Source organism: Caretta caretta, chromosome 9, assembly GCF_965140235.1.
Source record: "Caretta caretta isolate rCarCar2 chromosome 9, rCarCar1.hap1, whole genome shotgun sequence".
In the NCBI taxonomy this organism is placed as follows: domain Eukaryota; kingdom Metazoa; phylum Chordata; order Testudines; family Cheloniidae; genus Caretta; species Caretta caretta.
In genome coordinates this window covers 7,344,419-7,369,104 of record NC_134214.1, presented here as the reverse complement: position 1 = coordinate 7,369,104, position 24,686 = coordinate 7,344,419, and positions in this window count along the sequence as shown.

Below are 24,686 nucleotides of genomic sequence, written 5' to 3'. Positions count from 1 at the left end.
GGAGGGGCCGGGGCCCAGAGCCAGGGCTGCCACGTAACCCCTGCCTGTGTCCCAGCCAGGCAGACGCAGCACCGATGGGGCCTGACCCCAGACAGCCTGGTCTCTCTTAACAGTGGGGCAGGGCTTGCCCCTAGGCTGCCAGGCCCAGCCTGCCCAGGGGCTGGGGCGATGGGGGGAACTGACAGCTGGATCATGCTGCTCAGAATCCCCCCACCCAGCTGACATTGTGGGTAATTCACTGCAGCGTTTTCCTGGCTGGTGCAGGGCCAAGGCTCCTCCCTAGGGAGCAGCTGGGTGTCCCCTCCTCCTGCTCCCCCCACCACCGACCCCCACCCCGCGGGACCCCGATCCCTCTCCACGGCCCCATCACCACCCCCCATCGACCTCCCTGCTGGGCTGTGATCCCTCTGTGCCCACAATCACAGACCCCCATCTCCGCCCCGCTGTGCTCTGATCCCCCTCTGGCCTTCCCATCAACCCCCCTCGCACCCCACCCTCCCAGGGGTTCTAGCAAGGATGCATGCGTGGGGCCGGCACATTGGGCTGTCCTTAGCCCCTCGCAATTAGCAGGGGAGCCCAGCGCTCCGGCCTCGTAAATCACTCGGGTGAGTCAACGACAGCGCTGCTGGCAGGCCCCCGGCGCGGCGTGTCGCGGCTAAGCGGGGAACGCCGGGCCGGGGGCTGGGCGAAGGGCCCTGCCCGGGATCCCCCGGCCTCAGGCCGGAGCCTGGGTGCCAGCCCCGGGGCCTGCATGGCTCCGGGCCGCCGAGCCAGGCGGCAGCTCGAGCGGCTCTGCCAATTACGCCGGCCATTTCTCCTTGGGCCGGCAGCTATTGATTAGGGGGAGGGGAGGAAATTGCCTCGGTGACGGCAGATAAATATATCAGCCGCCTGCCACGTCGCGAAGGGCTTTGCAGACTAAAAGATGATGGATCGCTTCCGATTAGCCCCGGAGCAGGTGGGGAATTGCAGCGGGCTTGCCGGGGGCTGCGAAGCGAATGCGCTGGGGGCGGGGGAGGGGAGGCAGGCAGCAAGAGCCTGGTCGGGGGCGCCAGCGGGAATTAAGGCCTGGGCTGGGCTGAGCTGGGGGAGTTGGCAATGCCCTGATGCAGCTTGGTTGCCCGGTCTCTCAGGGGTCCCCAGGGTGCTGGTGGGGGGAGGGGCAGGAGGCCGCGTCATCCCAAGGCACTTTGCACAGAGGCGGGAGAACCCAGGCGTCCTGGCCGGTCCTGAGTGCAGCTGGCTTGAGTGGGGGCTGGAGCAGGAGAGCTGAGGCGAGTCCCAGGCCTGCTCCGTGCCCACCCCCCCACCCCCGGATCCTGTAAAGGGTAAATGCCTGCTGTGATGGACGCTGACGCCCTCAGCTTATCCCCAGGCCTGGCACAGTCTGGTGCCCGCTTCCCTGCTGCCAGCTGCTGCCCTGCCGTCGAGGGAGCGATGCACACGCAGCAATGCGTGCCAGGTCGTTTGGCCCGGGACACAGGGCGTGGGAGGCTGGGCAGAGACCTACCAGACTGGGGAGCAGCAGCCGGATGGCGCCCAGCGTGCGTGTTGTCCTGGGGACAGTGCCAGGCCGGGCTGCCGCTCTGCTATGCGGGCACCTGCATGTCTCATAGCCCAGGAATGGCCATGGGGGGTGAGAGCGTCCTGCAGACGTGTTGGCGTGGGCCCAGCATCAGGCCCAGCAGCAGGGTGGTGGGTGCAGAGGCACCCGTGGGCCGCAGCTGCCCGGGCACCTGTCTCAGACCAAGCCCTGCTGGGGGTCCCTTGATTTCACTCTAGGACTGAATTGTCTGAGCAGGGCCCTGAACTCGAGCGTCGGCCAAGTGCCAGCGTCCCCCCCGCCGGCCCAGCCAGGGCCTGAACCCCAGCGTCCCCCCCGCCGGCCGCGCCAGGTCCTGAACCCCAGCGTCCCCCCCGCCGGCCCAGCCAGGGCCCTGAACCCCAGCGTCCCCCCCGCCGGCCCAGCCAGGGCCCTGAACCCCAGCGTCCCCCCCGCCGGCCCCGCCAGGTCCTGAACCCCAGCGTCCCCCCCGCCGGCCCCGCCAGGGCCCTGAACCCCAGCGTCCCCCCCGCCGGCCCAGCCAGGGTCCTGAACCCCAGCGTCCCCCCCGCCGGCCCCGCCAGGTCCTGAACCCCAGCGTCCCCCCCGCCGGCCCCGCCAGGGCCCTGAACCCCAGCGTCCCCCCCGCCGGCCCAGCCAGGGCCTGAACCCCAGCGTCCCCCCCGCCGGCCCAGCCAGGGCCCTGAACCCCAGCGTCCCCCCCGCCGGCCCCGCCAGGTCCTGAACCCCAGCGTCCCCCCGCCGGCCCCGCCAGGGCCCTGAACCCCAGCGTCCCCCCCGCCGGCCCCGCCAGGTCCTGAACCCCAGCGTCCCCACAGCCGGCCCAGCCATGTCCTGAACCCCAGCGTCCCCCCCGCCGGCCCAGCCAGGGCCTGAACCCCAGCGTCCCCCCCGCCGGCCCAGCCAGGGTCCTGAACCCCAGCGTCCCCCCCGCCGGCCCAGCCAGGGCCCTGAACCCCAGCGTCCCCCCCGCCGGCCCCGCCAGGGCCCTGAACCCCAGCGTCCCCCCCGCCGGCCCAGCCAGGGCCTGAACCCCAGCGTCCCCCCCGCCGGCCCAGCCAGGGCCCTGAACCCCAGCGTCCCCCCCGCCGGCCCAGCCAGGGCCCTGAACCCCAGCGTCCCCACAGCCGGCCCAGCCAGGACCTGAACTCCAGCGTCCCCCCCGCCGGCCCAGCCAGGGCCCTGAACCCCAGCGTCCCCCCGCCGGCCCAGCCAGGGCCCTGAACCCCAGCATCCCCCCCGCTGGCCCAGACAGGACCTGAACCCCAGCGTCCCCCCCGCCGGCCCAGCCAGGACCTGAACCCCGCATTGGTCAAGTCCCAGCATCCCCCCCGCCGGCCCCGCCAGGGCCCTGAACCCCAGCGTCCCCCCCGCCGGCCCCGCCAGGTCCTGAACCCCAGCGTCCCCCCCGCCGGCCCAGCCAGGACCTGAACCCCAGCGTCCACCCGTGAGCCCCAGCGTGTCTGTCATGTCCCCTCAACCTGTGCCCCGGCCAGCACAGCCCGGGCCTGAGCCCCAGCGTTGCCCTCTGAGACCCAGCGTCCCGTTCCCACACCCCCCTTCCGCCAGCCCAGTCAGGGCTCGAGGCCAAGTGTCCACCCACCGGCCAAGCGTTCCCCCTCCCCCGCCGGCCCAGCCAGGGCCCTGAACCCCAGCGTCCCCCCCGCCAACCCAGCCAGGACCTGAGCCCCAGCGCCCACCCCCCCTTCCCGCCGGCCCAGCTGGGGCCACCATGGGGTTGAAGGTGAGCGTCTCCCCCACACAGAGGCCCCCATCCTCCCGGCTGTGCCCCTCTCTCTGGACTCTGCACCAGCCCCCCCAGATGCGTTCGTGTGAGCCGGTGCCCGTGGCGGGGTGGGGGGGCCTTGGCCGGCATTTGTCGTCGCCAGGCACCTCTGCCGTGCGGCGTCTCCAGATGAATCAGCCGGGAGCCGGGGCCATGCTGCAGGTGGCATCGCTCCCAATGTCAAGTCGTCAAAGCTCGTAAAGAGCCTCCCCCCCGGCCCCCCCGGCCCCTCGCCAGCAATTCCCCAGCAGGGGAAGCAGATCCTGACAGCGACGGCTGCTCCGTCCCAAGGAGCCTGGCGCCACCCGAGCAGCCTGGCAGCGTGCCTGGTGCCCCTGCCCGCTGGACCCGCCCCAGCCCCTCAGCCTGGGAGAGGTGGGGCTCATGGCGCGGGGGCGGGAGGGTCTTAGCACCACTCCACAGCCCCTCCCGGTCGGTGTCTGTGGTGTTAGCACCCCGGCCTCAGAAGGACGGTGCCCAAAATGGCGAGCGGTGGGGAGGAGACAAACTGCTCTCTTCAGGGGCAAGTCCCTGGGGCTTGGCTGGCACCACGGGCAGCCGCCCCGGGAGCAGAGCAGGGACGCCAGGAGGGACGCCCGCGGCACTGAGAGCGACCCCAGGAGAGCGTGAGCAGAGGAACTTGGCAAGCTCCACCCAGGGGAAGGGCTTGTGCCTATTACCCAGAAGCACCTGCTGAACATGTGGCAAGGATGGGGGGGGGCAGGTGGCTGGGCCCAGGGTGGGGTAAGAATGGAAACCTACCATGTTACCACTGGGCAAGCGGTACCACTGTGGATTCGGTCGGGGGGTCTCCCTCCGATGCTGGAATCGGCAACAACGGGGGTCCCCAAACCTAGCACACTACCTGGGGACCCCTGGAGGGGCCATCTGTGTGACTGTTAGCAATGGGGCCTCTCCCCACGCTGCCCCCCGGCCGGCCGGACCCTGCAGAGGGGGACACACTGGGTTTCAGGGAGCTAGGGAATGAAGTACACAGACCGGTCTGGCAGGGCCCAGGTGGCTGGTTTTATTTACGATCAGGGTGGGGCAGCACGGGGCCCGGGCCCACACTGTTAATTATCACGACGTAATTAAAAGCACATCACAAGCCGCACACTGCGTTATGTTCGCTTTCCAGGCTGTGCAAATTCGTCCTCCAGGAGAGTGAACCCTTGGCACCCCGAGGAGAGGGCAGCTTCCTGGCCGGTCTGGTCCCCCGCCACACTCAGCCAGCAAGGGGCACGCTGGCTGGCGCAATTCCCCACCCCCCCAGAGTAACCTAACTCCCGAAATACTGCCTTGCGCTCTCTGTCTCTCACACACACACAGTAACCCGACTACACAATAAAGGCCACAGCATCAGCCACAATGCAGCTCTCCAAGCTACGTCCCTGGTCTCCAGCCCTGAGGTAGCCAAGAGCCTGACAGCCCTCATTGGGCAGGGCCAGCAGTTGTCCCATTGTGCAGAGGGAAACTGAGGCACAGTGCGGCTAAGGGCCTTGCCCAAGGGCGCATGGTGCCTGTGGCAAAGCTGGGCTTTTGAGCCCTGACCTCCCACAACCCAGGGTAGGGCCCTGACCGTAGGGTCCCCCCACTCCACCCCCGACACACCCAGCGTAACAACACACACAAAACGCTGCACACTAGAGATGCATGCGCTAAACGCCTCACCATGTCACCCCCAGCCCCCGGCTGCCCACACACCACTGCCTGCCAAAGCACCTGCCCACTGTCCTGCCCGTGGCAACGTGCTCCCTGAACACACACACCTCCGAACCGTGTCACCCACTCCCGGCACAACCCCTGCACACACAGACACCCCTCTTTAGCCCCTGCTCCCCACGGCCGGTGGTCTCTTCTCACCCCACATTGGGGCTCTCAGCGCTCAGTGCTGGGATGGAGTGTGTGTGGGGGTCACCCCTTCACTCCACACATTCCTGCAGCTGGTGAATTTAATTCCCCCTGACACCTGCCCCCCACCCTGCCCCAACCTCCCAGCCATGGTTACCAGTGCTTACAGCATGACCCAGCCCCATGGGGACACAGGCTCGGGCAGGGGGAGCGGGGGAAATTCAGCTAGTCGGGGAGGGCCACACACCTACCCCTCCACGGCCTCGCAACTCCCCCCCGCCCCACGTCCCCCTCCAATGTAGAGGTCACAGCTCAGACCCCGGCCACATGCCCAGCAGGAGAACCAAGCCGTTATAGGTTCCTGGGGGGCGCTATGTGGACGGGCTGGGCAATCAACCCCCCACACCTGCCAGATCCCAGGTTAGCCTTTGGGACCCACAGACGCTGCTGCCAGGAGAGATACAGACCTGGGGGGGGCTGCTCCGTGAGGCGGGTTAGCCTCGACTAGAGGGGCTGGCTGTGGTACCCTGGCTGCCCTGCCACAGGCCCCTTCCCGAACACCCCTGGACAGCGCCTCCCAGCAGGCCCTCCCGGCCCTGCAGCTGCACCTGGCGGGTCTCTGCTTGCTCGGTTGGGCCCTGGACCCAGAGAGGGGCGGCCGAGCTGGGGAGCAAGCTGGGCAGGCTGCAAGGTCTGGGGGAGACCGACTGCCCCCTTCCCTCCATGCTGCCCCACCCCATGTGCCCCAAACACGCTCCCCGCCCTTCCCACAACCCCCCTCTGCAATCAATGCCTCCAGCACAGCCCCTCCTGCCCCCCGAGCCGGTCCGGTCTCCAGCCTGCACGTGGCGCCCACACCCCAGGCAGACTGGGAGCTCTGGGCCGGCCCTCCCCTCCCGGGCGCACATGCCAAGCACGCTGGCAGCGCCCACTAGGCCAGCCCCGCTGCCGGAGCTAGCTATCACCCCGTGCAGGAAGGGGGGGGGCTAGTGAAAACGTCCCCTTAGCCCCAAGACTGTGAGAAGGGACGAGCACTGGGAGACAATTGACACAGGCGAGCAAGTCGGCCTGGGGAACTCCCTGCTGCAGGAGAGCAGGAGCTGGGGAAGCAGTTATGCCCAGGGCGCCAAGCAACCCCAGGCTCCTCGCTTCGCCTGCAAAGGCAGCAGACAGGGCTGGATGTGGGGAGGGGAAGCCGAGGCTCCTTCACGCTGGCAGAGACCACGGCAGGGACCCTCCCGGCCACTGAGGTCGCGAGACCAGCGAGCCGAGGAGCAGGGGTCTGGGGGCATCTTAGTTTGCTGGAGCCCTCTCAGTACAGTGGGGTCACTGGCCTGCAGGGCCCTACACTGGCAGCTCCTGGCCAATTAGCACCGAGCTGTCTGATTAGGGGTCTCTGTCACCCTCTCAGCGCTCCAGCTGGCTGTCCCTGTGCTAGCCCGGCAGCTCCTTCCCCGCCCGGCTCGGCCTGCACCTGGCGACAGCTGATGGAGCGGCTGGGGCAGGAGCCCTGCCTGCCCCCGCCCCACCACGACCCTGGGGACCGAGAGCAGGTGGGCAAGCCACACTCCCCCAGGCTGCTGGGGCCTTGCCCCTCCTCCCCCAGCCCAGGTCAAGGGGCCCCTTTCAGCCCTTCCCAGCACCAGGTGCAAACCAGGCCAGCTTGACTCCTGCTGGGCCCTGTACCTGCCATGCAGGGGCATCTCTCTGGGGGAGCCAGGGCTGGACAGTTCTGCTGCTGATCCAGCTACACCCGGAGACCTGGGGGCCCAGGAGAGAGGAGCCAGGCGCTCGCTGGGCAGAGAGGGTCTGGGAGCTGGGCCCGCTCTGCGGGTGTCTTGCTTGCATGGGCAGAGAGATGACCCCGTCCGGTCGCTGTCTCCCAGCTCAGCCAAATGCTGGGGTGCAGAGCTGGGGTTAACCCCCCGGGCAAGCCAGGCACGGCCACCAGCAAATCACTCCTAGTGGGACTTAGCAAGAACAACACAGCCCCATGCCAGGTCAGATACCAGGGCACAGAGCGCCACCCACACCCCCGACGGGGGCTGGAGCCCGGACAGCAGAGGTCAGAGGAGACACCACTAAAAGTGAGCACCCTGGCCCATGCTGCGGCCAGGCGGGTGGCTGCTCTGCACGGCTGTCGGGGCAGGGGAATGGCACATTGGCGTGGCTGTGGCATGGGCATTACCGGACGCCGTGGCCAGCGGCATGGGGCTCTTCCAGCAGCACGGTGCCAATTAGGAAACGGTTCAGGAGAGAGCAACAAGGAGGATTTGAGGCCTGGGAAAGCTGCCTGAGCAGGAGAGGCCAAAGCAGCTCAGTGTCCGGGCTTTCTCCAAGGGAAAGTTAAGCAGGGGCTCAGCACCTCCCCAGGGAGGAGATGTCGGAAAGTCGAGGGCTCTTGGGTGCAGCAGCTGAAGGCAGGACAAGCCCCAGCGGCTGGGAGCTGACATGAGCCATGCTCGGACTAGAACCAAGGGTGCTTTGACCAGGGAGGGGGTTAATCACTGAAACAAGGCACAGCTGGCTGGGGCTGCAGCTCCTCGCCCAGAGTCTTTCAGTCAAGGTCAGGTGGCACTCTGGCTTCATCGGTGCTGAGGGGCGAGATGCAGCAATCCCAGGGCAAGTTCTCTGGCCGGGGCGATGCGGGGGAGCAGATGGGATGGTCCCTTCTGGCCTCGCAAGGGATGAATGGAGAGAGCAGTGACTCCGCTGCCAGGCAGGACTCAGCTGAAGCACCGAAACTTGCCAGCGCTCATCTGCTGCCAGGGCTAGTAATGCTGGTTCGATCCAGGCGTACACTGCCATGTCCCAGCTCTGCCGGTGCCCCCCAATCCCGACCTGCAGCCCCCTGCCGTCCCAGCCCTGAGCCCCGCACCCAGCTCTGCCGGTGCCCTTCACTCCCGACCTGCAGCCCCTGCCCGCCCAGCCCTGGGCACCCCACACCCAGCTCTGCCAACCCACAGCCCCCTGCTCACTCCCAGCCCACAGCCCCCTGCTACCCCAGCCCTGAGCCCCTGTGACAAAGTGGGACTGTTCTTAATGTTTCCTCTGAATAGTGTGGGGGTGCCTCAGTTTCCCCTATGCATTTCTTAAGTCTCTAGGTGGTGGGATAAGGGGGTGTAATTGTTCCAGAGCAAAGGGCCAGGGTACATAAATGGCCAACACTCTGTCTCCTGGCACCTGATGTCCTGGGCCCTTCCCCCCTGCAAAGTGAGAGCTGAAGGGGTTGGAGAACAAAGGAATCAGGTGACCTCCTGGCCCGGGAAAGGAACAAAGCCCAGAGGAGGAGGGGCTGGAGGGTGAATCAGTTTGGGGCTGGCTGGGGACGTGCAGTGAAGTGCAGATGTGATTGTCTGGCTCACTCCCCCCCCCCAAAATGGAGCCAGCTGAGGGGTCCTGTTCTCTGCACCTACAAGCTCTGTGTTAGACCATGTTCCTGTCGTCTAATAAACCTTCTGTTTTACTGGCTGGCTGAGAGTCACGGCTGACTGCGGAGTTGGGGGACAGGATCCTCTGGCTACCCCAGGACCCCACCTGGGCGGACTCACTGTGGGAAGTGCACGGAAGGGCAGAGGAGGCTGAATGCTCCAAGGTCAGACCCAGGAAGGTGGAAGCCGTGTGAGCTTCTTGCCCTGCAGACAGGCTGCTCCCAGAGAGACTTCCCCAGAGTCCTGCCTGGCTTCATGGGGAGCAGTTCCAGAGCAGCGCTCGGGGACTCCGTGACAGCCCCGTACCCAGCTCTGCCGGTGCCCCTCAATCCTGACCCGCAGCCCCCTGCCGTCCCAGCCTTGAGCCCCGCACCCATCTCTGCCAACTCCCTCACTCCTGAGATCCTGGGATGGCGGGGACGAGAGAATTATTTATACACCTGCCTTTCTACACAGCCCATCACCGTGGCAGCCATGCACTCCAGAACCATGAAGGGTTAATATCAAAGAGAAAACCCCGGGGGTTGGGGTGGGGGGCACAAGGCTGTTACCTGTCTCAGGGCCTTGAAATGAGGCTCATAAAGCACCAGTCGAGGCCATGGGAGAACCTGGCCCGGGGAGGAGGAAAGGGCTGATGTGCCCACGTCCACACCACGGCTGATCGGGCCCAGCCCGGCCTCAGGAGTGGGCGCCCCCTCCCCAGCTCCGGCTATGGCTGGAGATTGGCTTCGAGTGCCGCTGATCCTATTAAAATAACTCTTCCCATCAAGCATCTGTAGCACTTAAACACTTGGCTCGCACAGGCTGACGCTCTGGATCATTTTCTTGCTCATAATTTTGTGGGTCACCTTGTCGAGAGCTGCGAGCGTCTCACCCACTGGGGCCGTTAACAGCAGCTGTTGCCAGCAGGGCCGGGATTATTCTTAGCTGGGAGCCAAGAATACCTGGAGAGCTTCCTGCGGGGCGTACAGAGGCCGCCCAGAGCCAAGGAGCTGTCGGGTTCCAGCAGAGTGGTCAGAGGGTGGGGGGGTGCAGTCCCTGGCCCCCCACTAAGGGGAGGGCGCTGGATGGAGTCCCTGGCATCCCTGGGCACCCAACGCCAGCTGCAGCGTGAAGAGCTCGTTGGAGCTCTGAGGACATTCTGGTTTGGGGGCATGCCCACTCGGAGGGTGGGAGGGACGGGTCCATGCGCCCCCCGCACCTGCATGGACGGGGTCAGGGAAATGAGGGGAGTCTGAGGAGAGATGGGGAATGTGGCAGAGACCTAGTGCTTCAAGCAGAGGACTCCCAGGTGTGAGACCCAGCTCCACCGCCCCTTGTGACCTCGGGACAGCCACATGCCTGCTTTGTGCCTCAGTTTCCCCATAAAGCAGGACTATGACCACCCCCCCGCCTCCTCACAGGTGAGCTGTGAGCCATCCCTGATCAATGGGGCAGTGGGGGGCCAGGGAGAGCTATGTGCTATGGGGCCATGCCAGTGTGGGGAGTGCAGAGTAGGGGCAGGGTGGGCCCCAGAGAGAAGTGGGCTCAGACAGGGTCTGAACCTACCCTGACCTAGCAGAGGTCCGTGCTCTGTCCGCCAGCAGCCCTGCCCCACACCAGGGCTAGGAGACCTACACACTCTGCAGGTGCTCCTCCTGATGTGCACACCCCCAACGCTGTGCAAGCCAAGGGCCCCAACCCCATAGTCTGTGCAGGGGTGGGGGGGCTGGCTGGGGAGGGCCCCAAGCACCTGGACTGGTGCAGGAGCTCTCCATGGTGCTGGGCTGACCATGACCTGGGCTGGTGCTCCTGCCTGAACACCTCTCCCACCCCCACCCCCGCAAAGCCATTCCCAGCATGCTCCTGGGCAGCAATGCCCCCACTCCAGGGGCTCACGGCCTGAATGGAGGTGATCATGGGGACCCAACAAGGGCTGGGACAGGGCACTCTGGCCCTGCTCTTACTGGGCCACAGAGACGAGTTGGGGCCTGATGGGGTCACCAAAGCCAGGGCAGATCATGGCAGCTAAGAGCCCCCTAGTGCCGGGCAATGGGGCAGCGGTGGGAGTCGGTGGGGTGGATCCTACCACACTGCGGGGAGGGGGATGGACTCCTGAGGGGATGGGGACAGAGTGTTAAGGCCTGGGTCCCCCCTCCAGCCAACCAGCATCCCAGTGAGGGGACTATGCCATGGGGAGTGTAGGGGGTGAGACATGCAGAGAAGGAGACGCCCAGTAAGACAGAGAATAGATGCCTAGAAAGAAAGACAGATGAACATATTTAGGGCTGCATAAACTCATTGAGGGCTGAATGGAGAGGTGGCTCGAGACACAGCGAAAGGGAGAGAGAGATGAGCAGAGAGCGAGGGATCAAGCAGGCTGATGGATGGAGGGACGGGCTGGTTCCGACCTCGCGCGCCTCCCCCCCCCCCCCCCCAGCTCCTTTGTGGCAGTAACGCCGGGACGAGACAATAGACATTTTTATATTTCTTGGAAATTTCACGGCATTCATTTCAGTGCAAATAAAAGCTGTCATTGCCAGAGAAATGATACCGATCGGGCCTGAAAAGGCAGCAAATTACCCGCCTGAAAATGCACCGCGAGAGAAAAAATGCATATTAAACACACAAAGAGCCACTTTCCCATCAGCCGCGCTTCCCCCGACGCTACCGAATAACCACACTTTACATAATTCCCCCTCTCCACCTTCAAATTAATTTCACAGACAGTGAGAGAGAAATGGAACAAGCCCAGGGCGATACACAGAGACGACTGGCAAAGGGGCAGGGCAGGGCCAGCCTCTCACCCCATAGCTGTCCCCTGGAGCAGCCCCCTCATGGATCCCCATGCCCCCCCAGGGAGATCATTCAATAACTGTGGCACGGTGTGGCACTTTTTGGCGTTACCTGACGTGTCCGGGTGAATCCAACATAAAGCAGCCTTGTCTTTGCTGACCAGGAGAAACCTTTCCTGACTACCACGAGTGCTCCTCTCTGGGCTCCGTGAGCCCTGCTCTTGCCCAGTGCTGGCGAGAAATTTACCCACCCCGCTGGTCACACTCAGCTGCCCAGCCCATGATCTGGACACCCACCGTGTACATGGCTCTGCTGCCCCTGTGGAAGCAGGGTGCCCCCGTTCCCTGGTTTCACCTCCGTTCACCACACTGCTGAGCACAAGGCACGTAGATGTGTCTTTAGGAAAACCAAACTGGAGCTTAGTTAACGGAGCCTGAGACGGAGATTCAAATAAAAGCAAGTCGAAGGGTTTGGAAATGGACGGGTACAGGTGAACGCAAAGTCCGTAGCCTGCATTTATTCACAAGTTACTTTCCTGTCTAATACAGCGTCACTCACCCAATGGTTAGTCCTTCTAGTGCCTTTCCTGAGACATCCGTGCTGGCAGAGTCTCTTCTTGGGCCATGTCTTCTGCTCTGATACAGTTACAGGCTGTTGGCCATTAGCCCAGGGGGGCCCCCTCTTCAGACAGCTCTCCTGGGGTTTGGTCGTCTTTGTAAATGCCCAAGTTTCCGCCTGGCCTAGACAGTAAATAACCGTGTGTCTCCACAGACGGACGTCCCTTGTTCTCGTGTTGATGGAGTAGTCCAGAGACCCCGCCACACCTCAGGTGATGAGTCTCACGCCAACGGTTTTGCAACCTAATAGTCTACATTGTACATCTTCCCCAGACAAACATCTGGCAACAGACAAGACCATCAGCTGGTTCTTAGCTTTCAGCAGAAACACTGAGAAGATGGCTGGACACAGGGGTGACATATCTGCCTGGGTATGGCTGTGTCACTCATGGACATCCCCTTCCGCCCCCGAAGCATTCCAGATTGTGTGGCGCCATGATCCACGACTGAAATGCGGCCACTTCTGGGGTGATGCATGGCAGCTGCTGACCAGCCACGCAGTGACATGACACAACAAAAGGACGTGACATGAAAAATGCTCCATCCTTTTTAAGCGGCAGGTTAGAACAGACGAGGATGATGATGGAGTTCAACGAGGGTTCCTGCCCTGGCTTGTGGGGAAACAGCCACACTTGCTCTGGCCCTCGATTTACCCTGGGGTCTCCTGTGGTAGAGAAGGGACAGGTCTCTGCTGTCATGTTATAAAGAGGATTCTTTAGTGAGGCTGCTGGATAAAGACAGAATATCTGGTTTCCCCAGCTCCTAGCCTGTGCTGCCAGGGGCCCTGGCCTCTTTGCAGGAGAGGGGGGTCTGGCTTTCCAGGTGAAGGGGCGCTCTGACAGAGACCCCTCGCACATACACGGGGGGTGCCGGGGAAAGTGCTGCAGCATGAAATCAGGGGCACGACTCCATCCTAGTACTAACACGAGTGGTTTCTGCCATGTTGGCATTATGGCCCTCCAGTGGTGGCGAGGGGCAGCCTGGGCACTGTCAGGCTGACGGGCGAGGGTCTGGAGACCACCCCATGGGTTATTATTAGTCCTGTAGCCCCGCAGCCCAAGGTGCGGAGAGCTGCCTGCTCAGGGATGCAGTGGCCAAGCAGGACGTGGGGATCACGCTGCGTATTCCCACTGCGCTCACCCCCCCGGGGCACATTCACCCCACGCTTTGCTCTGACCTCACCACGCCCCTCCGTCCGCCCCGCCCTGCTGAGCCGCATGAGCCGAGAGGCGTCTCCTGTATGGAGGGGAATTAAGGATCAGAGCCCCGACAGCCCCATGCACCCAGCCTTCGTGAGAGGTGGGTGCTGGGGCAGCCCTGAGCAAGACTGGGGCAAGGAGAGAACATGTCAAGATTATTCTGGCACAAGCTCTTGCCTCCCCCCCTCCACTGGTCATTGTCCCCACTCCACCCCTTTCAGCATTTTCAAGCACTGCTTCCGCCACGCCCTGCCACCGCCTCCCTCACCCCAGCCCCCCGCCCTCGTGACAAGGTCACCAGGCCAAAAGATGCTGGGACACCATGGAAGCACAATGGGCCTTTTCTTGTATCCCAGCTGTGGCTGCCATGGCAACCCAAAGCAGCTTGTAGCTAAGAGCTGGGCCTCAGCCTCCCCAGCTGTAACCAGTGAACGATTTGGGAGGGGGGTTCTGTTCCCATGTCCCTCCCCCTGGGAAAGACACCGGGCTGAGAAGCTCCCAGGCCCAGGTGCTGAAATGCCTAGGAGAAGAATGAGAGCACGAACCCAAAAGGAAGAGCCGTCTCCTCTCCTGGGGGGGCTCAGGACGGGATTAGTGTTTTATTAACCTCCCAGAAAATCCGAGAGGAAATCCATTCTCTGGCCACTTTTTCCCTCTCCAGCGCACTCATTGATTCATAGATTCCCAGGCCAGAAGGGACTGCTGGGATCACCTACTCTGACCTCCTGGATAGCAGAGGCCAGAGCTGAGCCCTCCCCCGAAAGAATTCCCAGAGCAGATTTTCTAGAAAAAAATCCAGTCTTCCTTTCAAAATTGTCAGTGCTGGAGAGTCCCGCTTGACTCTCGTCAGCTGTTCCAATGGTGAATTACTCTTGCCCGCTCTTGGACGGTGTTAGACCTTTCCCTGCTAGATCAAAGAGCCCACTGGTAAATATTTGTTCCCAACATAGGTACTGATCGACTGGGATCAAGTCACCCTTTCTCTTTCTTTTTGGTGAGCTAAACAGATTGGAGTCCTTTGAGCCTATCACCGTGAGGCGGGTTTTCTAACCCTGAATCACTCGTGACTCTTCTCCGAACCCTCTGTAATCTATCAACGTCCTTCTTGAATTGTGGCCACCAGAACTGGGGACAGCATTCCAGCAGCGGTCATACCCGGGCCAAATACAGAGGTAAAGTAACCTCTCTCCTCCGACTCGAGATTCTGCTGTTTAGACACCCCAGGATCCTGTTAGCTTTTTTGGCCCCAGCGTTACACAGGGAGCTCATGCTTAGCTGCTTAGCCACCATGACGCCCAAATCTTTTTCAGTGTTACTTTGCAGAGCCCTGCTTTGCTTTGGTCAGGTTGAGCCGGGCAGCATCTCTAAACCTTGGTTCTTATGAAGGGGCACAAAAAAATCTGGTTCTAAAAAGTGCCGGCCCCTGCACAATGAACTGTGTGTCCAACACCTGCCTCTGCACACCAGGAGCCTGTGCATGAAAACAGGCGTTGGTGTGGGGGAACGTCCGTGCTTGCAATGACCTGAGCACTCCCAGGGGACCGTCTTTTCAGAGCAGCTCTGCTCTGGAATTAGAAGAACGTGGCACCGAACGCAGCGCCTCAGTGGAATGATCCCAGAGCTCCCAGCTCTGCACCGGGGCCACCACCTAGACGCTAAATATGAGGGTGAGGGAGGGTTGGCCCATGCTGGACTATCTGTGGGGGTGGCTCCCCAGTGCCTCTCTCCAGGGCCGTAGCACGCAGACAGGGGGCGCCCCCAAAGCTACAGGAGAAAGCAGGAGGCGGCTTTGGACTGAGAACAGCTAGAAGAAAGGGGAGTCAGGGTGCAGCTGGCAGCCTGAGGAACGGGAGGGGCTTAGAATGTGGGCGTGTCCCTTTGCATGATCTTGGCCGGCCCCCTGCCATGATGAACAGGACCTAGGCCCGCCCCCTGCCATGATGAACAGGACCTAGGCCCGCCCCCTGCCAGGATGGACAGGGTCTTGGCCTGTCCCCTGCCATGATAGGCAGAACTTTGGCCCACCCCTCCCACCTCCACCATGACAAACAGAACCTGGGCCCGCCCCACCATGATGGACAGGATATTGACCCACCTTAGGGATCGGACCTTGGCCTGCCCCCTGCCTTGAGAGACAGGACTTTTTCCTGCCCCAGCCATGACAGACAGGACCTTGGACTGCCCCACGACCATGATAGACAGGTCAGTTTCAGTGCTTCAGACCAGCACAGCCCTGCCTCCGTTCCCCAGCTGGGATTTGCTCCTTGCCTCCATTCTAGACTGAAACGCTCCAGCTGCCTCATTCATTTACCTGCATTTCTGTGTTGCTGGCCTGCCAAGGCTACAAACACCGGGGATGCAACATTTCTTTTCAAGAGGTCCTGGGGGACTGGAGGCTTTAAACACAGTTTAATTGCAGGTCAGATCCTTACAGGAAAATCTCTATTAAATCTCCAGATTATTAATAGCCTATAAAATGTGTTTATGGAACAGCTGTTGCGTGGCAAATATATCAGTGGGAATGTAAATTCCTCTGACGTGGCGTGGTATTCAAAAGGACACGTCCAAGTTAATTAGCTCCCCAAACCCAACACCCCTTTCAAGTTCCCCAGCTGTTTTCTCCAGCCGCCTCCTGGTCTGGAGTTAGTCTCCAAAAGGCCATTCTCAGCTCAGCCTTTATGGAGCACTTGCCTTTTCCTTGGTATTTTAGTAACCCTCCACGCCCTCCACACATAGCCTTTAGGAACCGTCCCCCTTCCCGCCCCTGGAAGCCCAGCACTTGTTACAGCATTACCGGGCACCCCAGCGTGACTTTCAGAGCCCTGGGTCAGAGCCAGCAGGGGGCGCATGGAACATTAGTTTTTGCAGGCCCCATGAATAGTGGCCAGTTCACTTTTGCTTTCTTATTTTTTAATTTCTCAGCAATTAAGGGCCGGGTTTATATAAGCAGCAGCAAGGCCCTGAGTAGAAATCTAGAACTTGGGGGGAGCAGGTGCCCCATCAGACAGGGTGTGACAGAGTAGAGTGGGGAAGGGACCATCCTTACTGTTCAGTGTTTAGATAGATAGATAGATACATAGATAGATAGATAGATAAAGGGGGTGTATGGGGACAGATAGATAGATAGATAGATGGGGTGTATGGGGATAGATAGATAGATAGATAGATAGATAGATAGATAGATAGATAGATAGATAGATGGGGTGTATGGGGATAGATAGATAGATAGATAGATAGATGGGGTGGAAGGGGATAGATAGATAGATAAAGGGGGTGTATGGGGATAGATAGATAGATAGATGGAGTGGAAGGGGATAGATAGATAGATAGATAGATAGATAGATAGATAGATAGATAGATAGATGGGGTGGAAGGGGATAGACAGATAGATAGATAGACAGATAGATAGATAGATAGATAGATGATAATGCTCACACACACAGAATCAGTCCTTCTGGATACATGAGCACCAGAGCGGACAATGCCAGTGGCAGCGATGTTTCTCCCAGCAATGCCTGGCTCTGGGGTGCTACCTCCCATGGGGAGGAAATGCCCTGATGATCCATGCAGTCGCCGACTGGGGACCTGCACTGAGCAGTAACCAGGGTGAATACGAGAGCCGATAAGTGGCTTGGTGTGGGTGGAACCAGGAGGTGTCCCAGGGTGGGGTGCTCCATTCCCCAGGGTTCTCAAGGACCAAGGGCAGTGGACAAACACCAACCCATCTTGGCCTCTCTCCATCAGGACCACTTAGAGCTCCGCCCCCTCCCCTCCTGCACCCCGATACCTAGCAGCTGTTCCAACCCCATCCCCTCCCCATTGGGAATGTCTTGCCAGGGACAGGGCGGCGTTGCTGTGATTGCCCGGCCCTGGGTCCCCACCATGCACCCCGGCTGGTGCACTTTCCCTGTTTCCGGCAGGGCTCTGGTGGGCAGGGCTCTGGTGGGCAGCGCTGGGGGCAATTAACTTGCCCATCATCTAAATAGATAAAAGTGCGTCGGGCTGGTGCTGGCGTCGCCAGCAGCCCCACCAGCAGCCCCCAGGAACCAACCTGTTTTGCATTTTCAATGAAAACACCATGCCGTGTTGAGCATACGAGTGGAAAAATCCTATTTGTCACCTGCTGTTGATGTATGAACACATCGGCACACGGGATTATCTTGGGGAAAATTAGGGTGCCAGCAGGGGTGAGCTGGGGGAGGGGCAGGGTGGAGTGGGAGGGGGGAACACGTGGACTGGCACTGCAGAACCTGGGGGTGCTGTTAGCTCCGGACGAGAAGGCGGAGATAAAAGCTGAGCAGAAGGGAGCAGGCCTCTCCCATGGGGGTGGTGGGTCACAGGGTTCACTGCAGGGGGAGGGGGCACAAAACACACAGGGCGGCTCCTCAGCCGGGGTGAAGCCCCAGGGCCCCCCGGCAGTCTCTGGTGCTGCAGAGCAGCAGAGGATGGGGTCTGAGCTGGTGCCCCCGCCCCTCCCCAGCCCAGGCGAGAGCCTCCGCGGGCCCCTGCGCCCCCTCAGCCGATTATCTGCCGCGAGTTCCCGGCCTGGCGAGCGGGCGAGAGTTGCCGAGTCCTGGGCTGCCCCAGACGCAGGGTGTTAAATGAGCTGATTTGCATACAAACAGATAATTTGCATACACCCATAAACTTCAGCTGGCCGGTAACACGCCCAGCCTGTGCAGCCGTGGGGGCAGGGCGTGGAGCTGCATGAAACCGGGCAGCCGGGGATGGAGGGTGGTTTGGGGATGGGGGTGATTGCGGGAGCCTGGGGCCTGCACCCCTCGGCCTTCTGGGGCTGCCTGTGCTGCTCCTTCGCTGCCTGCAGGAGGAGGCAGAGAGGCCGGGAGCTCAGCAGGGGCCAGCAGCAGCTATGGGCTATTCACGCCGCCCTGCAGGGGAGCAAGGTGGGCCCGGCAGGGGGGAGGGGCTGCCAGGGGTGGGTGGCACATGGCACCCCAGATGCTGACTACTGCGTGGGGGGAGGGTACCAGGTTGGTGTCCCCAAGACAGGACACAGGGCTTCCACCCCCACGGCCTGGTCTATCCCTGGCCTCTCTGCTGAGCCTGCCAGTGGGGTGGCGGTATAGGGGGACAGGGCACTGATGCCCATGGAGGGCTGCAGCCTTTGTGCCTGTCACTGAGTCCCTGGGCGATGCTCGGGAACTGCTCCCCATGAAGCCAGGCAGGACTCTGGGGAAGTCTCCTCTCTGGGAGCAGCCTGTCTGCAGGACACACAGCTCACACGGCTTCCACCTTCCTGGGTCTGACCTCGGAGCATTCAGCATCCTCTGCCCCTCCGTGCGCTTTCCATAGCGAGTCCGCCCAGGCGGGGTCTTGGGGAAGCCAGAGGGTCCTGCCCCCCAACTCCGCAGTCAGATGTGACTCTCAGCCAGCCAGTAAAACAGAGGTTTATTAGACGACAGGAACATGGTCTAAAACAGCGCTTGTAGGTGCAGAGAACAGGACCCCTCAGCTGGGTCCATTTTGGGGGGCAGGGAGCCAGACAACCATGTCTGCACTTCACTCCATGTCCCCAGCCAGCCCCCAACTGACTCACCCTCCAGCCCCTCCTCCTCTGGGCTTTGTCCCTTTCCCGGGCCAGGAGGTCACCTGATTCCTTTGTTCTCCAACCCTTTAGCTCTCACCTTGCAGGGGGGGAAGGGCCCAGGCCATCCGTTGCCAGGAAACAGGGTGTCGGCCAGTCTCTGTGTCCAGACTCCTGCACATACCTGCCCTCTAGGGCTCTGCAATGACCATACACCCTTATCCCACCACCTACATACTTAAGAACTGCACAGGGGAAACTGAGGCACCCCCACACTATTCAGAGGAAACATTAAGAACAGTCCCACTTCGTCACAGTGCGCCATCAGGAACGGGGCTGAGGCCAATACAACACGGTCCCTAGCCGCCCGACCTGGATGGAGCTGGTCTGGACACATCTACTGATGCGTCGAGACCTCTGGCATTAACACCCACTCTCTGTGCCAGTCTGAGAGATCTTCCCAGGTCGGCGTGCCAGGGCAGGACCAGCCCTGCATGGCAATGTGGGGGGGAAGCAGGGTCATTCGCCCGGCCCTGTGTCTGGAGGGCAGGGTTAATGAGGAGCAGGGTGAGGCAGGCCAGTGCCATGGGCAGGAAGGTCATAACGGGGCAGAGGCCTGGGCACGCTCCCCGATAACCCTGTGCTCCTAGCCGAGTGTGGAACCGAGCCCCAGGGTGGCAAAGCGGCTGATTGCATTTTAATTAAGGAGGCGCTGGAGGAAATGCAGCTAATTGCAGGACGCTCTCCCTGTTGTGATGTAATGCAGGAACAAGTGATTTCAGACTCTGGCTTCACTGGCACGGAGCAGCGCCAGGCTGCGATTTGGGACAGGAGGTGAGACGCAACCCCCAGCCAACGGAGGCCGTGGGGTGGGGAAGGAGGAGGCAGAGACGAGTCCCCCACAATGGGACTGGGGCTCAGGACACCTGGGTATCTCCCCGCCCTTGTCTTGCTAACTCGCGACAGGGTCCGCATGGGCCGCAAGGGATCAAGACGGGCTGGTTACCGGAGATACCTCCTGTAGCACAGCGCCCCCTAGCATCACATTGGGGTACTGTGAGGGGAGAGCGCCCCCTACTGAGCCACCCACCCCGCTCCCTGCAGCGCAGTGCCCCCTAGCACCATGAAATCCGTCAAACCTCCCCCTTATTAGCAGCCTCAGCAGCAAGGTTGACCCGCGGTGGCCAAGTTCCACTCTTGGTGTGTCCCCTGCAGGGCAGGACGTGGAGACCTCGGTGGAGCAGCCTGGGGGACGCTTGTCCTGCTGCTGCCTGGGCTGTCCCTGCGCAGCCGTTTCCAGGGGAAATGTTACATTTAACTCTCCAGCGTCCCACCTGGGTGCTCCATGCAGGAGAGGAGCCCTCAGGGCGCCCGCTGCAGGGGTGGCTTGGGGTCCGGCGGCGCTGAATGATGCGCGCAGCAGCGCACGTAAATATCAAGGGGCCTTTTCGAGAGCCGCTTGCCGCACTCCCGAGCAGCTGCTGCCAGTGACAGGCGCATCATCGTAACAATGACAGATGCCAGGCCAGGGGGAAGCGGGGGGGCGGGGCTGGTCCTGGAGCTTTCTTGGCCTTCCCAGCTCGTGGATTCCCAGGACGGTGCTGCCTTGCAGTCTGTCTGGGAGCCAGCTGAGATCTAAGCGGCTCCTGCCTGGAGGAGTCTCAGAAAAGCCCTGGGTGTGGAGAGAGGAGGGGGTGAGCGCTGGCTGTTCCCTGAGCCGAAGGAGATGGGAGGGGTTGCAAGGTGCACATCACTGAGATGCAGACAACGGACTGCGACAGGTCTTGGGGGGCATGCCCCTGCACAGCATCCCCCTGAAATCGCCTGGTGGGGCTGCCACTGCTCCCTGGCTCTGACAGGGACATGGCCCTGGCCACGCCCAGGCCAGCCAGAAGCTGCTCCTTTCCAAACTGCCCGCCCCCCCGTCAGGAAGCTGCCACTTCCAGGCCATAGTGCACCAGGGAGGACTCCACAAGGTGAGAGGCTGGATAGCCCTGCCCTCTCCCTCCCGCCCCAGGGATGGGCAGAGAGCTCGGAGCCACGTTCCTCTGGGGCGCTGTCTGCACTTGACTTTGCTTAAACAGCCCCAAAGCTGCTAACCCTGGTACCTCCACTGGGGACGCTAACAGAGAGCAGCTGGTGGCATTGTAACCCCAGCAGCATGGGGCATCAAACACCCACCATGGCCACGTGTGCTCTGCCCATACTGTGACCCGCCCAGGGCTACAGCCTGGCAGCCAGGTGGGTCGAGAGGCAGGTGGCAGGGCGGCTGCAGTGGGACATCGGGTCTAAGTGGTGCAGGGGCCTCGTGGGGGCTCTCTGCACAGGGGGGATTGCTCCCAGCATGAAGAGATGGGCTGTCCCACCTGTCCCACCCCAGGAACATACACTGGGGCCTGCCATGTGTATGTGCATGTGTGCACCACCTACTGGATGGAATCAGAACTACTCACCTGTGTGTCATAAGCTCTGTACTGGTAACAGCTCATGGAGATTCTCCCTGCGTTGAAGCAGAAGCATGCGGATCTGAGCTCCATCCCAGGGGTCGCCAGGGAGATGTGCATGGTGACAGCAGACTGACAAGAGGGACAGGCATCCTACACAGCCCCAGCAAGGCGGAGAAGAGCCAGGAATAGAACCCAGGAGTCCTGACTTCCAGTCCCCTTCCCAATGACACCCTCCTCCCCTCAAAGAAAGGCTACATTCAGGCTGGGAGATTCAAACAAGTAGCAAAGCCTCTGGTTGCCTGGGGTGCGTGAGCAGACAGATGTCTCTCCCCCCGCCTCCCGCTGTGTCTCTGCACTCCCCAGCCGCTGCCCACCAGAGCCCTGCCCGCGCCTGCAGGCCCCATGCCCACGAGCAGCCGGGAAAGGTTTATTTAAAACACAACCCCAAACACCTGCAGTGCGTTGCAAACTGCCGGGATTTATTCGCTTTTATGCCCGCCCACCTTTAATTTTTACGGCCCCGCTGGAGCGAATACCTCGCACCGTTAATAACGCCTGCCGCCCAGCGCGCCCATCCGTCACGCTGCCCCGGCTTGGGACAAGCTCGCAGGCCTGATGCCCGGAGCAGGAGCCGCAGCTTGGGAAGTCCCGAGGCAGAGCCTGAGGGTCCCGGCCCAGCAGCATCGACCATGCTGGAGAGCGTTCAGAACCTAAACCCAGCGCTCAACCACGGAGCGCCAGGCACCAATCCAGAGGCTGGGCAGCTGGGCACTGGGACCTGCCCAGCATCCATCGCCAGGGGAGCACGAGCCTCAGGGACCACGAGCGGGCAAGGGGTCAGGCTCTCCAGCAGCTGGGCATCCCTGACTCCAAGGGGAGAGAGAGCCCCCTACTGAGTCACCCACTGCATCCACCCCACCTCCCGCAGCACGGTGCCCTCCACCGAGCCCCATACGCCGCTCCCTGCAGTGCGGCGCCCCCTGCCACCACACTGGGCCACTGGGGTCAGCACAGACTGAGGGGAGAGAGCGCCCCCTGTTGACTGACCTGCCCCGCTCCTTGCAGCACAGCGCCCCCTAGCACTGCACTGGGGCATTGGGGTCCGCATGGACTGATAGGGGAGAGCGCCCCTGTGACAAAGTGGGGGATTTTCTTAGTGGTTTGCATGAATATTGTGTGTGTTTCCCTGTGTGCTGAGTGTGTACGGAGGTGGTGGGAGAGGGGCTTCGTTGCTGCAGAGGGTCAGGTGTGATCTCGCCTGGCAGTCGGGACCCTGGACAATGGCCTGGAGATGGGGGACCCTAGTGACAGGTGACCAGGAGGCCCAGCCCAGCTTGGAAGGCAGCCGGTTCCGGCCAGTGGGGAACAAAGGAGGGAAGAGAGGAGGCCCAGGCAGCCTGTTTGCCTGGGACCAAAGACAAAGGACGGAGGAGGGGCTGTGGGGAAGGTGCTACAGGATGATGGGCTGGAAGGAGGGGATGTCTGGAGTGTGGGGGGACAAGGAGCAGCCTGAGCCCATCGGGACAAGGACAGGCTCAGTTGCACGGTGCTGAGACATGCCAGACCCGAGGGACCTGCGAACTGCCTCTGCTGGGTTCAGACATTCAATAAACCCTCCTGGTGTGCACCGGCTGAGAGTCACTGCAAGCTAGAGATCGGGGGGGCATTGCTTCCTCTGGGTGGGGATGCCCAGGGGGGGCAGCGCGAGGGGACTCCGTGACGGGGCCCACACGAGCGCCAGGCCTGCTGAAGGCTCAGAGAGGTGCGGTTCCAGGAGGCGGTGGGGCCCAGGGCTTCACCCCCGAGAGAGAGAGCGTGACCCCCGAGAAGGGCTGTCACACTGACGGGGGTTCCTCCTAGGGAGCGGAGAAAGCCTGGGGCCTGTGAGTCTGAAACAACCCCACCCGCCATGCTCCCTGCAGCACAGCACCCCCTAGCACAGTGCTAGGCAACACTGACTCACCCCTCTGATCAGCCCCACTTCCTGCAGCCCCCTGGGTTTTCCCCACAGATCCTGCAGCCGAGCCCGGAGCGGATGGTGTGTTTGCTCATGAACTCCAGAGATCTTCGCACAAGCCCGAACGACTCTGCCTGGGCCCTGGGTGAAACGCCCCAGAAGGACTCATCAGGGGGCTAATTCATGTTGTTGCAAAGTCTCTTTGTGCCTATTTGCATCATTGCCGGTTTAAAGTGCCCGCAGCTCCCTTGCGCCTCCCCAGAGCTGGCGGGTGGCAGAGGGGCGGCCGGTCCCCTGCACGGCACTGACCTTCCCCTCCCCATTCAGGGCCGGCACAACGTTCACTGCTGTGGTGGAGGGGGGTGGCCCGCGCCCAGAGTTTAAGGGGGACTCCCTTAAAGCGGAGTGGCTCGGGCTGGAGGGGAAGCTGGAGGTCAGCCCTGAATCACCCACAAACATTGTCCTTTCTCTGAGCTTGTGCCCCAATGTTAAGGTCACCAATCGAGCGCTTTGCATGGGGGGCCGTGGGTGCCTGGATGTAAAGGGGCATGTGCCCAGACACGTGGCTGGCCATCAGCGTGCCCCCTGCATGAGTGTGCGCGTGGTGGCGTGTGCATGGTCTGATGGGCGCGTGTGTCTCTCACGGGGGGTGTGAGTCCGTGCCCAGGGTTGTGCGTCTAACGTAGGCTGTGACACTGTGCTCATCCCTGTGGGATCCAAGCACCTTCCAGCCGTGCATTAAGCAGCATGACGACGTCTGTCACCCGTGGTTGGTTCTTGTGGCCCGTCCCCGTAGGCAGTGCAGGGGTTGGGTTTGGGTTGAGGATGTTTCTTATGGCCATGGTGCTGCTCTTTGTTGGAGAAGGCCGGTCAGGGCAGAGCACCTGGCACTGGGAGCTGGGGTTGGGGAGGTTTGGGATGGATCTTAGTTCCTGGTGGGGGTTCACGCCAGTCTGGGACCACCCCCTGAGAAAGCCCTGTCTCCTGAGCCATACCCTGACAGTAGAGAGTTCCTCACTCATGGTCCCCATCCTGGAGCTTTAGGCTCTTCTGCATACCCTGGGGCCTGCTCGGGAAGACAAGGCCCCAAGGCTAAATATCTATGGGAAGCCAGCGCCGAGCCGCCCAGAGAGCGTCACTCATGGATCCTGCTGCCTGAGAGGTCCAGGGTCCTCCTTGCTATGGACCGCCTGGGGGTGGGTGCCTTCTACTGGAGGAAACGCATGAGCATGGCTGTGGGGGAGCGGGGCAGGAGCGGGGGAGGGGATGGAGCCCAGTGGATGTGGGAGTGACCATGTCCAGCTGGGCAAGCGTGTGGAAGAGCGTGCTTGGGGGTGTGTGCGAAGTGCAAGGGGCTGAACGTGCCCGGCAGGGGGGTGAGCGTGCCTGGAGGATAGACAAGCATGCCAGAAGGTGTGCAAGTGTGCCCAGGGATGTGAGTGTGCAAGGGGGATGTGCAGGCAAGGGGCAAGCATGCCCAGGGATGTGTGGGAGAGGGGTGCGTGTGCCCAGAG